This window comes from Schistocerca serialis, chromosome 9, assembly GCF_023864345.2.
Source record: "Schistocerca serialis cubense isolate TAMUIC-IGC-003099 chromosome 9, iqSchSeri2.2, whole genome shotgun sequence".
Taxonomy (NCBI): domain Eukaryota; kingdom Metazoa; phylum Arthropoda; class Insecta; order Orthoptera; family Acrididae; genus Schistocerca; species Schistocerca serialis.
Genome location: NC_064646.1, coordinates 54,458,268 through 54,474,319, shown reverse-complemented (window position 1 = coordinate 54,474,319; position 16,052 = coordinate 54,458,268). Strand labels below are relative to the sequence as shown.

Sequence of the window (16,052 nt, the reverse complement as noted above, 5' to 3'; positions counted from 1 at the left end):
AATTCAATATTCCGAGATCCTTGGTGTCAGCAGTGTGGTGGGAACACCACATCTGAGTCACTAGCTCTAATCACGGACAACGCAGTGGGCGACAGCCTCCACTTCACGACCGAGAGGAGCGGCGTTTGCGTAGAGTTGTCAGTGCTAGCAGACATGCAACACTGCGTGAAACAACCACAGAAATGGATACGGGACGTGTCCCTTAAGAAAGAGCGCCGTAACCTGTCGTTGATGGGCCGCGGCAGCACACGGCCAGCGCAGCGCGACTGCCTCTGCTGACAGCCCCACGTCGTCTCCTCGGCTGGTGGCTTTACCGGCTGGGTCCTAGGCGACTGGGAAGCCGTTCCCCGGTCAGACGAGCCCCGGTTTCCGTCGGCGGCAGGTGGTGATACGGTTCGGGTGTCGCGCAGACCTGACGAAGCCATGGACCCGAAAGTCGGTGGTGGCTCCGGGCTGTGTTTACACGAAATGGACAGTGTCCTCTTGTCCAACTGAACCGATCGTCGACTGAGACAAACTGTTTGCTGCCATTCGTGGACTTCATTTTCCCAAATAACGATGGAATTTTTATCTATGACAATGTGCCGTGTCACCGGGCCACAACTGTTCGCAGGTGGTTTGAAGAACACTCCGGACAACTCGAGCGAATGATTTAGCCACCGAGATCGCCCGACACGAATCCTGCAGAACATTTATGGGACATAATCGACACGTCAGATCGTGCACAACATCCTGCACCGGCAGCACTTGTGCAATTACAGACGGCTGTAGAGGCAGCGCGGATTAATATTTCTGCAGGGGACTCTCCAGCGACCTGTCGAGTCCACGGCACGTCGAGTTCCAGCGCTGCGCCGGGCAAAAGGAGCTGCGTCACGATACGAGGAGGAGGCGGCCCTCGACTCTTGTCACCTCACTGCGCGCAAGTGGGTCACGGATTGTGGGAAAACTGGAAAAGAAGCATTTGAGATGAGGCGCTACAGAAGGGCGCAGAAAACGAAGTTGGCCGACAAGATGAGAGATAAGCAGGCTCTCTGCAGAACCAACAGGGTGAGGAACACGAGGAAAACACTGACAAGAACAAGGGGCAGAACGCATAATACGTGTGTCAATGCAATAAGGATTAACTTCTGTGGTACGTGAGGGAGTGTAAAAACTACATAAGATAAAGAGGTTGACACAGGAGCCGCATCAAACCAGTCAGTAGACTGATGGATAAAAAGGAGGATTACCGTCAATAGTTCTTCTCACGCACCAGTCGCTTATATAGGATGAAGAAAAATTCGCGGACTTTGCGGCGCAATACAAAAATGTCCGCCACAGAATTTCCACCTGCGCGTATTTTGGGCAGTAAACGGCCGTTCAAGACTGGCGAATTCCGAGTGCGCGAATTTTTCTTCACCCTGTATAATAGGGATAGGGAGGGAGTAGGGATATGTAGTGGTTCCCAGAGTACCCTCCGCCAGACACCGTCAGGTCACTCGCAGAATACAGATGTAGATCACGAACATTTCAAGCTTCACTACGAAATGTGGAACACATGCATTTGCTTTACACGTGGAAATGTCTCATTCCTGTTTGACAGACAACACAATGCTTGGTCACAGCGCCTCCCACCGTTGTGCTACAGCCACACCTTTGAAACCCACGGTGTCTGAAATCTATAAAGTAATAAGAAGGCTGGCCAAAGGATGAATGTGCTACCGAGCGCATCAGAGTTACACATCAATTTGCCCAACAGAATTGTTTATCAAGCCAGTTGTTAGTGCTTCAGTGTGTATCGTAATAGACAGTACACACGTTCGCCGACCGTGCCATCTGCGGTCATTTTATAAATACTTGCACTTACGTATATTAATGTGTTGTATGCTGGTGCAGTGACACAACCCACTTAAAGGTGGCATGTTTTTTTTTCCATTTTACATACGGATTTCACGTCTGAGATAGCAACTTGACTATGCCAAGGGGGAGGTAGCAGGAAATTAGCTAAATCGCTAAATTATGAAGTAAATTGGTTCTTTCAAAATAAAAACAAAAGCCTACGCAAGAAAATGACTTCCCTTAAGCTATTTAGGACAAGCGCAGAAAATGCAAACCAGGTCGGTCAGAAAGCAAGCCACAGCTGTGCCACGCTTGATTCTTTAAGTGAAAGTCTCGCAAGATGCAGGCGACCTCGTAATGTCTTCCGCAGTACAAACTGTAATCTCATCGTGTTCGGTGAACGGAACGAAATGAGGCCTCTTTGGCTGGTGCAACAGGTGTGAACTAAGCTTTACAACGAAAACTTTCCACGTCGATCTATGCACCAACGCCGACGCATCAACTCGAAACTGTTATATTCGCAACTTACGCCCGCGTTGAAGAAACGGCTGAAATTGTCTCCAGCGTTTTCTGCTTGTTCACCTACACACTATTTTTCGTTTGTCTTACGTCATTTCGATGGGCCTGTCGTAACTTATCTGCCAAAGAAAGAAATTTGGAGCCATTTTCTGACTGAACGTCTGTAATATAGGATTTAAGGTTTGCCGGCGTACAAGAAGCATTTGTTTCCTTCGAAAATAGGCCCAAAACTGGATGCGTCTTATACGCTGGTAGCAAGTTAAGGCAGGAAACTACCATTCTTTCAAGATTGTTATGTTTCGGCATGAACCGTTAGCTTCCTTTAGCTTCCTTGCGAATTTTTAGCAGTCCAGTTATATAGAGTTCAGTGCATGCGCAACGGCGTCCTTATCGGTTTTAGTATTGTTGGTTCAAACTTCAGTTATTGTTGTGTTTACTGTGGAGTTCCACTTGTGCCGTATCTATATTGAGGTTTTACTTGCAAACTATGGCTGAAAACTGTCATTGCTATGGACTATTATAGCATTTAAGCTGCATGTGATTACATATGAAAAGAACATGGAAACAGGGCTTCAGAAAGGCATTTTGGGCCACCTCCACCTGAAAAAATAATAAGACATTGGCGGAATCAAGAAGTTGTTTTATAGAAAGCAACTCGCAGTAAACATAATCAGAGCAGTGGAACTGTTAAATGGCAAAAATTTGAAGCAGAATTCAGTACTTGGATTTTGGAGAACAAACAAGCAGGAATTTCACTTTCTACGAAAGTGATCATTTATCAAACAAAGCTATATTCCATTACAAAGGGATCGCCGAACGTACCGGATCTACATCATGGTGTTTAGCTTTGTATGCGGACCAAGACAAAAATATCGCAGAAGATGCTAGCCGAGTACGAAGAACAAATTGTTGAACTGCATCGATTCATCATTAACGCAAGGAAAGGGGAAAAGTTTGAACTCTCGCAATTAACATGGACGAAACTCCATTAACCTTTCGGGAAGACTCACTACACTGTCGTTTAATCCTGCTGCGCTGACGGGACAAAGCTGTCACCACTTTTGACTTTTAAAAGAAAGACGCTTCCTAACTGATTTGCGCGTCACTTCATACCAGTAAAGCTGCTTACAATATCTTCATTACTTAGTCGTCTTAAAATGTCGCGTTCAGTACTGAGCGAAGCCAAACAGTTTAATTTGTCTTCTAAGATGGTGATTCGAAGCCTAATTTTAATTAACTTCGATGCTGAAAACAACATTATCCCACTGCTGTTTGTAACAATAAGTGACAGGTAGATTCTTAGAGCTACCAGGATATTAAGAAAACAATCCTTCACTCCGTTCTTTCCTTCTTTCGTTTTTTTCAAAGAGTAGTTCATACACCCCGCCGCTCCAGACTGATTACTTTTTCATTTTTCCTCACCATCTCCATGAATCCGTGGAAGGAAGTCTTGAATTGAATCAGTTAATTTCCTAGTCCGTCGTTTAAGACATTGTTATAGGCCTTAATTGATTTTGAGCTATTGCAATTATTTCTTTATTGGTAACTGCACCCAAACTGTTGAGAAACCAATACGAGAAACAACTAGGTCGTGTGCCTCAAACCTCTGAGGCAATTTTGATTTAAACTGATTCATAATAAGGAAGAAACTACTCGTTGGTAATTTTTCTGGCGGAGACAGCTCAGTATATGGTACCAGAATGAGATTTTCACTCTGCAGCGGAGTGTGCGCTGATATGAAACTTCCTGGCAGATTAAAACTGTGTGCCCGACCGAGACTCGAACTCGGCTTGCCCGCGAAAGGCAAAGGTCCCGAGTTCGAGTCTCGGTCGGGCACACAGTTTTAATCTGCCAGGAAGTTTCAGTATATGGTAATTCGGCTCAGTCATGAGGGGAGAAACGTACGTTTATTTTGCATTTGCGCCGTGTTTCAATTTCTCACTCAATGCAGTCCACTAACTCAGCAGGTTCACCTCACATTCTTCAATGCCTTTTTCCACGTCCAATTTGGGATTCTAAAAAGTTTTGCAAGGTATAACATTATACTGTGTTTCAAGGTTTGCCATTGTTTTTTGTAAAATTAGAACAATATCACGTGATCTGATCCCTCAGATTTCCTTGGCGTGACTGATTAACGGAACAGCGTAATACACTGAGGTGACAAAAAGTCATGGGACAGCAACATGCACGTACACAGATGGCGGTAGCGTGTAAAATGGGAGTGCGCTGGCGCAGCTCTCATTTGTGCTCATGTTGTTCACGTAAAAGGTTTCCGGCGTAATTAGGTCTGTACCAAGGGAATTAACAGACTTTGAACGCGGACTGTTTGTTGGAGCTAGACCCAGGGGAAACTCCACTTCGGAAATCGTTAGAGGTCTACAGTGTCAAGAGTGCGCCGAGAATACCAAATTTCAGTCATTTGAACTCACCACGCACCGTGCAGTGGCCTATAGCCTTCAATTAACGAGCGAGACCAGCGGTGTTTGCATAGAGTTGCCGGTGCTAACAGAAGGCAGCAGTGCGAGAAATAATCGTAGAAATCAATGTGGGGCGTACAACGAAATTTGGCGTCAATGTACCGTGGCAACAGACGACTGAGCGAGTGCATTTGCCAACAGCACGGCATCGCCTGCTGCGCCTCTCCTGAACTCGTGACGATATCCGACCGTTTCCTCTTTAGAAGAGTGCCGATTTCAGTTGTTAAGAGCTGGTGGTAGGGTTCAAGTGTGGTCCAAGGCCACGAAGCAAGGCCCTGTGCAAACTCTTGGTGGCTCCATAATGGTGTGGGCTGTGTTTATACGGAATGGACTGAATCCTCTGGTCCAACTGAACCGACCATTGACGGAAATGGTTATGTTCGGCTACTTGGACACCACTTGCAGCCATTCGTGGACTTCACGTTTCGAAACAACGATGGAATTTTTATAGATGACACTACCCCATGTCACTGGACTAGAACTGTTGGCGATTGGTTTGAAGAACATTGTGGACAGTTCAAGCGAATGATTTGGTCACTCAGATCGTCCGACATGAATCCCATCTAACATTTATGGGACATATCGAGAGGTCACTTCGTGTACAAAATCCTGCACCAGCAACACTTTCGCAATTATGGGCGGCTACAGGGGCAGCGTGGCCCAGTGTTTCTGCAGGGGACTTTCGAACGACTTTTTGAGTCCGTGCCACGCCGAGCTGGTACACTACGCCGGGCAAAAGGAGGTCCGATACGGTGTTCGGAGGTGTCCCGTGATTTTTTGGAGATTCACGGGTCGACCGAGAACCAGACGGGTAGAAGGAGTCATGGAGGTCTAGCAGAAAATGGGCTGAATGGGATGGAAAGCTCGAGCACTGGATCGCGGTAACTGGTGAATAATTGTTGAAGACGTCAAGGTCCACAATGAACTGTAGGGTCACAGAAGAAGAAGAAGAAGAAGAAGAAGAAGAAGAAGAAGAAGGAGAAGACAAATAGAATCAACGAGGCATAACACCCGACAGTACTAACGGAATCTTCTTTGTCTTCTGAAATTTTAAAAAGTACCGTCTTTACTTCTTTATACCCTCGTATGAGGTCTTTTGCAACATCAATTAGCGTAACCAACAGCTTATCTTTTTTGGTACGAGAATGGGGTTACCAGTTTCTGCTTTTTTCAAGCAATTGGTTAGAATTTTATACGTGTTGGTCGAAGCTATAAAAATGCATAAAGCTGTCCCTTACGGCACTGGTACAGCGCTTGTCTGCTGGCTGTACTCCCGGACTGAGTGAATGCATTGTGCAGGTCGCCGACACTCTTAACTTACTTTATGCCAGAACCGACGCTTGGACGCAGTTGTAGTTTCTGCAGTTGGAGTAGTATTACTGATTATGGTAGTTCTTAATGTCTTTATCAATCTCTTTGAAAAATTTGCTCTAACACTGAAACTCAATTAAAGTTTAACGTGGAATGCGAACCACGTGTCGTTTCTGGAGAATCTTCACATCACTGAGAGATGAAGGCTAGGTTAAAGGCAGACTGAATTATTCCCGCGACCTTCCGTTTTCCAAGCAAGTGCATCACCGCTAGGCTACCGGTCTGACAGTGCTAGAGAACTGCACTCGCGTATTTAAGAAAGCTAATGAAATCCAAAAACCTGTTGAAACGTCAGGCAAGAGCGAAGAAATCGGGACAATAAGTGGTAAGTCTTGTGAGCTGTGGCCTTCTAGATTGGGGTTAATACAAAGAGAGGTGTCATCTTGGGAAATGAAGAAGCAGCTGTGGCGCTACCTGCAGAAGTTAATGGGGAGATCACAATGATAGCAAATCACAGGGCGCAGGTGTTACTTCGACAACGTCTAACGTTTGGGAAATGGACGTAATCGTCAAATATTTTACGTCTTTTCGTCCATTTGACCTCATTGTTACAATGGGCACATGCAATAAAGGTACATTTAATAGCCACGACTAAAATCCACAGAAGTGCGGTGTACGTTGTTCATCGTCCGCTACACAAGGAGACTGCAGTCGGTCGTTGACTGTGCACACAAGATTGATACATCATTGGAAACAATAATGTGGAGAGATTACATCGACGTTACAGTGCCAGGGTTGGGTTCTTTTGGGAGAGGAGACCAGACAGCGAGGTCATCGGTCTCATCGCATTAGGGAAGGATGGGGAAGGAAGTCAGCCGGGCCCCTTTTCAAAGGAACCATCCCGGCATTTGTCTGAAGCGAGTTAGGGAACTCACGGAAAACCTAAATCAGGATGGCCTCTCGAATGCTAGTCCAGTGTGCCAACCACTGCGCCACCTCGCTCGTACAATGCCAGGCAAACCATCTGTTTAGACCCCGTTCTTTGACGTGAGAATTCGTGTGTGGTGATCAAATGGCTGGAAACCTTAACGCCACATGTCCTCTCGACCGTCACGTGTGTTCTCTGGCTAATGCGACCGGCAACAAAACGTCCGCACGTGTGCACCAGACGACTGCGCACCGCACGCGCGCCTCTCTCGACTCCACACGACAACCGACTGCGGCCTGGGGGCAACGAACCCTGGTGTGTTTCTCCTGAATCCATTGCTCTGCAACTCTCAGTGTACAGGTATCGATTTCAGGCACTCGACAGACTGCTGTCGTCCGAACTCTCTTTGTTTTTTTTTTTAACACAAATTTGAATATATTATCCGGTGGTTGTGACAACATAAAATACAGTCTCAGTTAGACCAAAAAATAGTTTGGAATTTCTTGTCGCTTTTATAAAAATCATTTCACTTATATATATTATACAAGTTGTCATCACGTGATTCCAGTTTCCGATTTTGGTTTCCTTCTTACAAATTAACGCACCGTAAAGTGGCTTGTGGAGTACACAGTTTGATGTGGATAACCAGAACTTCTGTCGTTTTACCACTGGCAGTCATCGACCTCTTGGATAATACACCAGTCCACAGATTCGCAAACCTTCCCACCCCTACCCGGCCTCTATTCCAGTTCGCTGTCGTAACTATTCCTGACAGTGGTGGCCACTTGTGCAGTTGAAAAGTTGCAGAAATATCGCAACTAGTGACGGTCGCATCAACACGCAACATTTAATATTCCTTTAATAAGAAAGATACCAATAAATAGCCTAAATCCTAAAACAAAAATTAATACTCGTAATGCTACTTAATTGATTTTTGCTGTGACGTCATAGCTGCTGGTAGGTTTTCAGAATTCTCCGGTTATATTGTGTATTTTTGATATTTTGAGCGTCTTCTCGAATATTTTCTGTTTAATAATTCTATTAAGAGTATTGTGGTAATTTGTTACAACACAATTTGCATCTTCTGTGAAGTGCAAACTACTTGATGTTCATGTATACAGTACATGTAACCTGAAGCGGTAGAGAAACTAGTACAGGCATGCGTATTCAAATACAGAATACAGCGCTGCGGTCGGCAACGCCTGTATAAGACAACAAGTGTCTGGCGCAGTTGTTAAGAGCGGTTACTGCTGCTACAGTGGCAGGTTATCAAAATTTAAGAGAGTTTGTTCCGAGATAGCGATGAAGCGGGGATTTTCCCGTACGACCATTTCCCGAGTGTACTGTGAATATCAGGAATCCGGTAAAACATCAAATCTCCGACATCGCTGCAGCCGGAAAAAGATCCTGCAAGAACGGGGCCAACGACGACTGAAGAGAATCGTTCAGCGTGACAGAAGTGCAGCCCTTCCGCAAATTGCTGCAGATTTCAATGCCGGGCCATCAACAAGTGTCAGCCTGCGAACCATTCAACGAAACATAATCGAAATGGGCTTTCGGAGCCGAAGATCCACTCGTGTACCCTTGATGACTGCACGACAGAAAGCTTTACGCCTCGCCTGGGCCCGTCAAAACCGACATTGGACTGTTAATGAATGCAAACATGTTACCTGCTCGGACGAGTCTCGTTAAAATTACATCGAGCAGATGGACTTGTAAGGGTATGGAGACAACCTTACGAATCCAAGGAACCTGTATGTCAGCAGGGAACTGTTCAAGCTGGTGGAGGCTCTGTGATGGCGTGGGGTGTGTGCAGCTGGAGTGATATGGGGCCTCTAATACTCTTACAGGTGACACGTACGTAAGCATCCTGTCTGATCACCTGCATCCATTCATGTCCATTGTGCATTCCGACGGAATTGGGCAGTTCCAGCACGACAATGCGACATCCCACACTTCCATAATTCCTACAGGGTGGCTCCAGGAACATCCTTCTGAGTTCAAAGATTTCCTCTGGCCACCAAAGACATGAACATTATTGAGCATATATGGGATGCCTTGCAACGTGCTGTTCAGAAGAGCTCTTCCACCCCCTCGTTTAAATACAACCTCGCTGTATATTTGTGCAGTGGTTGGGGGCATAGGCTGCACTGCAACCTACACTCCTGGAAATGGAAAAAAGAACACATTGACACCGGTGTGTCAGACCCACCATACTTGCTCTGGACACTGCGAGAGGGCTGTACAAGCAATGATCACACGCACGGCACAGCGGACACATCAGGAACCGCGGTGTTGGCCGTCGAATGGCGCTAGCTGCGCAGCATTTGTGCACCGCCGCCGTCAGTGTCAGCCAGTTTGCCGTGGCATACTGAGCTCCATCGCAGTCTTTAACACTGGTAGCATGCCGCGACAGCGTGGACGTGAACCGTATGTGCAGTTGACGGACTTTGAGCGAGGGCGTATAGTGGGCATGCGGGAGGCCGGGTGGACGTACCGCTGAATTGCTCAACACGTGGGGCGTGAGGTCTCCACAGTACATCGATGTTGTCGCCAGTGGTCGGCGGAAGGTGCACGTGCCCGTCGACCTGGGACCGGACCGCTGCGACGCACGGATGCACGCCAAGACCGTAGGATCCTACGCAGTGCCGTAGGGGACCGCACCGCCACTTCCCAGCAAATTAGGGACACTGTTGCTCCTGGGGTATCGGCGAGGACCATTCGCAACCGTCTCCATGAAGCTGGGCTACGGTCCCGCACACCGTTAGGCCGTCTTCCGCTCACGCCCCAACATCGTGCAGCCCGCCTCCAGTGGTGTCGCGACAGGCGTGAATGGAGGGACGAATGGAGACGTGTCGTCTTCAGCGATGAGAGTCGCTTCTGCCTTGGTGCCAATGATGGTCGTATGCGTGTTTGGCGCCGTGCAGGTGAGCGCCACAATCAGGACTGCATACGACCGAGGCACACAGGGCCAACACCCGGCATCATGGTGTGGGGAGCGATCTCCTACACTGGCCGTACACCACTGGTGATCGTCGAGGGGACACTGAATAGTGCACGGTACATCCAAACCGTCATCGAACCCATCGTTCTACCTTTCCTAGACTGGCAAGGGAACTTGCTGTTCCAACAGGACAATGCACGTCCGCATGTATCCCGTGCCACCCAACGTGCTCTAGAAGGTGTAAGTCAACTACTCTGGCCAGCAAGATCTCCGGATCTGTCCCCCATTGAGCATGTTTGGGACTGGATGAAGCGTCGTCTCACGCGGTCTGCACGTCCAGCACGAACGCTGGTCCAACTGAGGCGCCAGGTGGAAATGGCATGGCAAGCCGTTCCACAGGACTACATCCAGCATCTCTACGATCGTCTCCATGGGAGAATAGCAGCCTGCATTGCTGCGAAAGGTGGATATACACTGTACTAGTGCCGACATTGTGCATGCTCTGTTGCCTGTGTCTATGTGCCTGTGGTTCTGTCAGTGTGATCATGTGATGTATCTGACCCCAGGAATGTGTCAATAAAGTTTCCCCTTCCTGGGACAATGAATTCACGGTGTTCTTATTTCAATTTCCAGGAGTGTATATAGCCCGCAAGTAATGTGGCGCTGTTCTCCACATTAGAAATGAAACTGCCGGAGCGCCTTCTCTTCCTAATGGCCTTGGTGCCAACTGCCGCTTCCCACTTTTCCGTACTCACTCTCCTTAAGCTCTGCAGTTCCTGTGTAGCTTCTAAACTCTGCCTGGTGTACGCAGCTTCTCATTCTTGTTCCGCTTTTAATATGTTACTGTCTTTATGCCTTGCATCTCTCGGAGAGGGCATCGCTAGATTGCCTATCAACTCCAGAGCTACATTCGCCCCGGCGAAACCACTTTCTACACAACTCCTAACGCACCCCACTAGTCACAACTGCTCTTGACCAAATTTTACAGTATCTTGGATTAATAACAGGAAATTTCGACACACATAAACGGCTTTATACACTATCAATAACGTGTCTACCTTAACTTAATACAAACAGGAAAGCCTTATAAGAGTATGTAGCTTAGCCTTCTTCAGCTATAGTCCAACTCATCTAAACTACGTGAGTACTCACTATTCCACCTGTCTACTAACGGAAACCCTGGGTCGCATATACACAGGGTAACGAAAGATATTTTGTCAGCGTTAGTATAGAAAGTAAGAAAATTCAAATGAAAGGCTTCTGAGATAGAGCTACACTGAAAGAAACTACTGAACACTTGAAACGGAACTTGATGCACCTGCGACGTGCCTGGGCAGTGGCAGCTTCACCGATCTACGGGCAGAAGTATGCACTGAAGATCCAAAGAAAGAAATATGCACTGAAGAGCGAAAGAAACTGGTGTAGCTGACTAACATCGTGTACGGCCCCCGCGAGCACGCACGAGTGCCGCAAAACGACTTGATGTGGACGCGACTAATGTCTGGAGTAGTGCTCGAAGGAACTGACAACATTAATCGTGCAGGGTTGTCCATAAATCAGTAAGAGTACGAGGGGGTGGAGGCCTCTACTGAACAGCACGTTGCGAATCGACACATATCACCACCACCATCATCGTCATCAACATCATCTATCTGTCGTTGTTGTCGTCTTCAGCCGGAAGATTGGTTTGATGCAGCTCTTCACGCTACTGTAACCCGTGCAAGTCTCTTCATCTCCGAATAACTACTGCAGCCTATTTGCTTCCGAATCTGCGTACTGTATCCAGTTCTGGTCTCCCTCTACTATTTTTACACACCCCACACTTGCCTACAATACTAAATTGGTGGTACCATGATGTCTCAGAACGTGTTCTATCAATCGATCCCTTCTTCTAACCAGGTTGTGCCACAAATTCCTCTTCTCCCCAGTTCTATTCAGTACCTTCCCATTAGTTGCGTCGTCTGCGCACGTAATCTCTAGTATTCTTCTGTAGCACCATATTTCAAAAGCTATTCTCTTCCTGTCTCAACTGTTTATCGTCTACGTTTCCCTTCCACAGATGGCTACAGTCCAGATAAATACTGTTTCATGACTCTTAAACCAATTGTTAGCTGTGATTAGGTTATGCTCTGTGCAAAATTTTACCAGACGGATTCCTCTTTCATTCCTTACCCCCAGTCCATATTCAGCTACTACTTTTCCTTCTCTTCCTTCTCCTACTATCGAACTCCAGTTCCCCATGACTATTAAATTTTCGTCTCCGTTAAGTATCTGAATAATTCATTTAGATCCTCATACATTTCTTCAATCTATTAAGTATCTGCGGAGCAAGTTGGCATGTAAACTCTTACTGCTGTCCTGGGTGTTGGCTTTGTGTCTATCTTGACTACAATAACGCGTTAACTATGCTGTTCATAGTAGCTTACCCGCATTTCTATTTTCTTATTCATTATTAAACCGATTATTGCATTAACCCTAATTGATTTTGTATTTATAACCGTATTCACGTGACCAGAAGTCCTCTTCCTCCTGCCACCGAACTTCACTAATTCTCACTATATCTTACTTCAACCTGTCCATTTCCCTTTTTAATTTTTTTAACTTACATACCCAACTAAGGGTTCTAACATTCCACGCTGCAATCCGCAGACCGCCAGTTTTGTCTCTCCTGGTGATCACATCCTCCTGAGCAGTCGCCGTCCCGCGATCCGAATTGGGGGGGGAGGGGGGGGGGCTAATTTTACCTCCGGAATATTTTACCCAAGAGGATGCCATCATCATTCAACGATTCGTAGAGCTGCATGCCCTCGGGAAAAACTACGGGTGTAGTTTCACCTTGCTTTCAGCCTTTCGCAGTACCAGCACAGCGAGGCCGTTTTGTTTCATGTTACACGAGGCCACATCAGTCGGTCATCCAGACAGCGGCCCCTGCAACTACTGAAAAGGCTGCCATCCCTCTTCAGCAGCAAGCCACCCCACCGATGGCAAAGTCCACGGTTCTATTTATACATTAAAGTCGATTTACTCACATCGCCACGAATAATGATATTTCTTAGAAGCAGATCAAAAAGTTGAGATTCACGTCCACGCAAAAATCAGATTTTGAGTTTTACAAGTAAAGTCTTGTAGGTATAAGCGAACAAGCAACACGGCCGTGTGGAGGGAAAGGAGAACAGACTTCACCCTCCACAGCAAAGTACGTAACTGCCGAGGTTCAGCAGGCGCCAGCGCTCTGGCAGCACGACGGCGGCAGACTCTGAAGGGCCGGCGCCACACGGGCCGCGGATTCGAACGTTGAGCTGCGAGCGTGCCGAGTTTCCGACGTCATATCGTGGAAGAAGAAAAAAAAATAATACGTTGGGGCATCTTTCCGAACGTGCAGCGCAATAAGTAGTATGTCAGAACGTGCGTATGAACGATGATCAATGAGACGGAAGCACGCTACCTACGTCAGATGACGCAGTCTCTCTTCAGTACAGAGCCGCGAGATGCCATTTTGGCTTCCAATTGAAGCCCGTAATTATTATACATGCCGCTTCTAAGTAACAACAAACTGTGGATATCCCAAAAACCAGTTGTTAATTGTAGGATTTGTTGTAATAAAATGGCGAGAAACATCATATTGGTGGTTAATGGATTACTGTAATTTTGTATTATGAAAGTATGCCATTCCGAGGCAATAAAGTATTGAGTATCCATCAGAAACGCGTTGTCCTTGTATAATTTGTTATAATCAAATATGAGTTAATAGCACATCTATGATTAAAACTTTCAGGAGCGGACAAAATGCAAAACATGACCAGATATATTTTACGGTCAGTGTTGCCTAGTGAGCACATATGCAGACTGGTAACACAAGATGTATTGTTGGATGCAAATATTTTTTTACTGACCTTCGCGTTTTCCAATGCGTTCAGATACTTCATTAGTTTAATAGAAGAATATTCTATAATCTTTCTTGTCTCACGTTTTTTACTTCACTTTTTATAAAGATTCTAGTACTTAATAGGGTTTTACTAAAAAGTGAGAATGACGAAATAATTTTCATCTTATGTGAAGAACTACTGTACATTTGCATCGCACTATTTGTAATGTAAGTTTTATAAGCCGATGTGTTTAGTGACTACACACGGTACTTTTCTTTTTGTCTTATACCACGCTCACGGATATTGAATTTTTTTTTTTTTTTTTTTTTTTTTTTTTTTTTTTTTTTTTTTTTTTTTGCATTACGGGCAGAGCACATCACTAGCCTGCGGACAAGCGAAGGAATATGCGTCTCGACAGAGGGAACGTAGGGATTTTACGCGTGTCCAAACAGTGCTGATGATGTTTGGGGGGGCGCTCAACTGCGCGGCCATCAGCGCCCGTACAGTCCAGTCGAGCCACACTCACAAATGATGAGGACGTAACGATGAGGACAACACAAACACCCAGTCCCTGGGCAGAGAAAATCCCCAACCCGGCCGGGAATCGAACTCGGGACCTCGTGATCCAGAGGCAGCAACGCTAGCTACTTTTTTTGTTTTGGGATCTAGAGAATTTTATTGGATCAAATTCACTTATATGTTCAACGGGATCCTACTACCGTCGCCAGAAGCTTACGAGTCGTCTTCGCGTAATGAATGTAAGGGGGATTCCCTCTAAACCGTTTGCTCTGAGGATCAATAGGCCACGAGCTGCGGACTCGAGACATTGTGGCTTGCGAGCCAGTTACGGCCCGCACCTGCAGCTGGAGTGCGCTGCGGCCGTGTCACCACTAGAGGTGTACAAATTCCCCTTGCAGCCTGCTTGCCCCTAGCTCCTCTGCAACCATTCATGCAGGTCAGCCTGCCGCGACGTAAACACAAGAGTGCGCATGTACTGAGGCATAGTGGGTAATGCGACCGACTTGGGCTCCCGCAAGCCCGGGCTACCTAGGTTCCCGCAGGTCTGCCAAGCTTCACGGGACCCGCTCAGCTTGCTGCGCCTGACAACAGGTTGCGCTGTCAAGCTACCGTGACTAGAGTAGCCAGGTAGTTAGCCCGCAGTTCATTTGTCGCAACGGTGGGGGCAGCACGATGAATAGGTCGGACTTTAGTGAGATTGAAAAAAAATTGACAACTGGCGAATACATGCTGGTAACGAAACAGAGCACAAGTGCCACATAGGAAACGTTTTCGTGTGTTTATGAGGCCGCTTCAAATAAATCGGTAGGTGTGTCTCAATGCAAACTATGTAAAAAGCTCTTAAGTACTTATTCAGGAACCTCGAGTATGTTACGACATGTGTGCGAATTTGACAAGCAGTTCCATTACTCCGTAAATATCTTGAAAGAGGACAAAGATTTACTGGCCGAAAAGGGCGTTGAAATGTGTGCTAAGGACCTGAGACCATTTAGCAATATAGAGGGAGAAGGATTTCATGGTAACCCACAAACTATGTCAAAATCTTTTGTAAGGTACTCTATTCCACGCACTGTCCGAAATATTATGTAGACAGTAATGTTCCTCTTGATGGCCAAGTGTGCAAAATTTCTTCAAGATCGGAATAAAACTGTAGGTTAGTGTAGAAGTGTGTAAGTAAAGTACCCTGCGCCATGCACCATTCAGAATTTTAAGCAGACAGCGCCCTTCATCCTGCTTTGAATATCAAGTATGCCAAATTTCATCAAGATCGGAATAGAAACCTACAATTTGTCGAATTCCCTTAGTTAAAGTAACCTCTGCCATGCACCCTACGAAATTTTTAGTAGACTGTGACCTTCCTCTTGGTTTCAAGGTATAGTGTGCAAAATTTCATCAAGATTATATGCAATACAAACACACGGACACAATGAAAACACACTTTCAGTTTTTCTCAAATTTTCCAATTTTTCGGTGGATTTTAGAAAAATTTTATTTCATAAAAACCTTGTTCTGAGAATTACGAACACAGGAAAAAAAATTGCCGAATTGGTCCAGCCGTTCTCGAGTTTTACGCTTATCAACGCATTTGGCAATTCATTTTTATTTATATAGATAATAAGCCTGAAATATACGCATGAAGGAAGAATATACAAATAAAACCCAATATTTTT

The 16,052-nt window shown here is 46.1% G+C and overlaps 1 protein-coding gene across 1 annotated transcript in view; it reads right to left on the bottom strand.

Moving 5' to 3' along the window:
• Positions 1 to 16,052, bottom strand: part of LOC126419895 (flotillin-2) — a 418,685-nt gene that overhangs the window by 33,215 nt on the left and 369,418 nt on the right. The window lies entirely within an intron of this gene.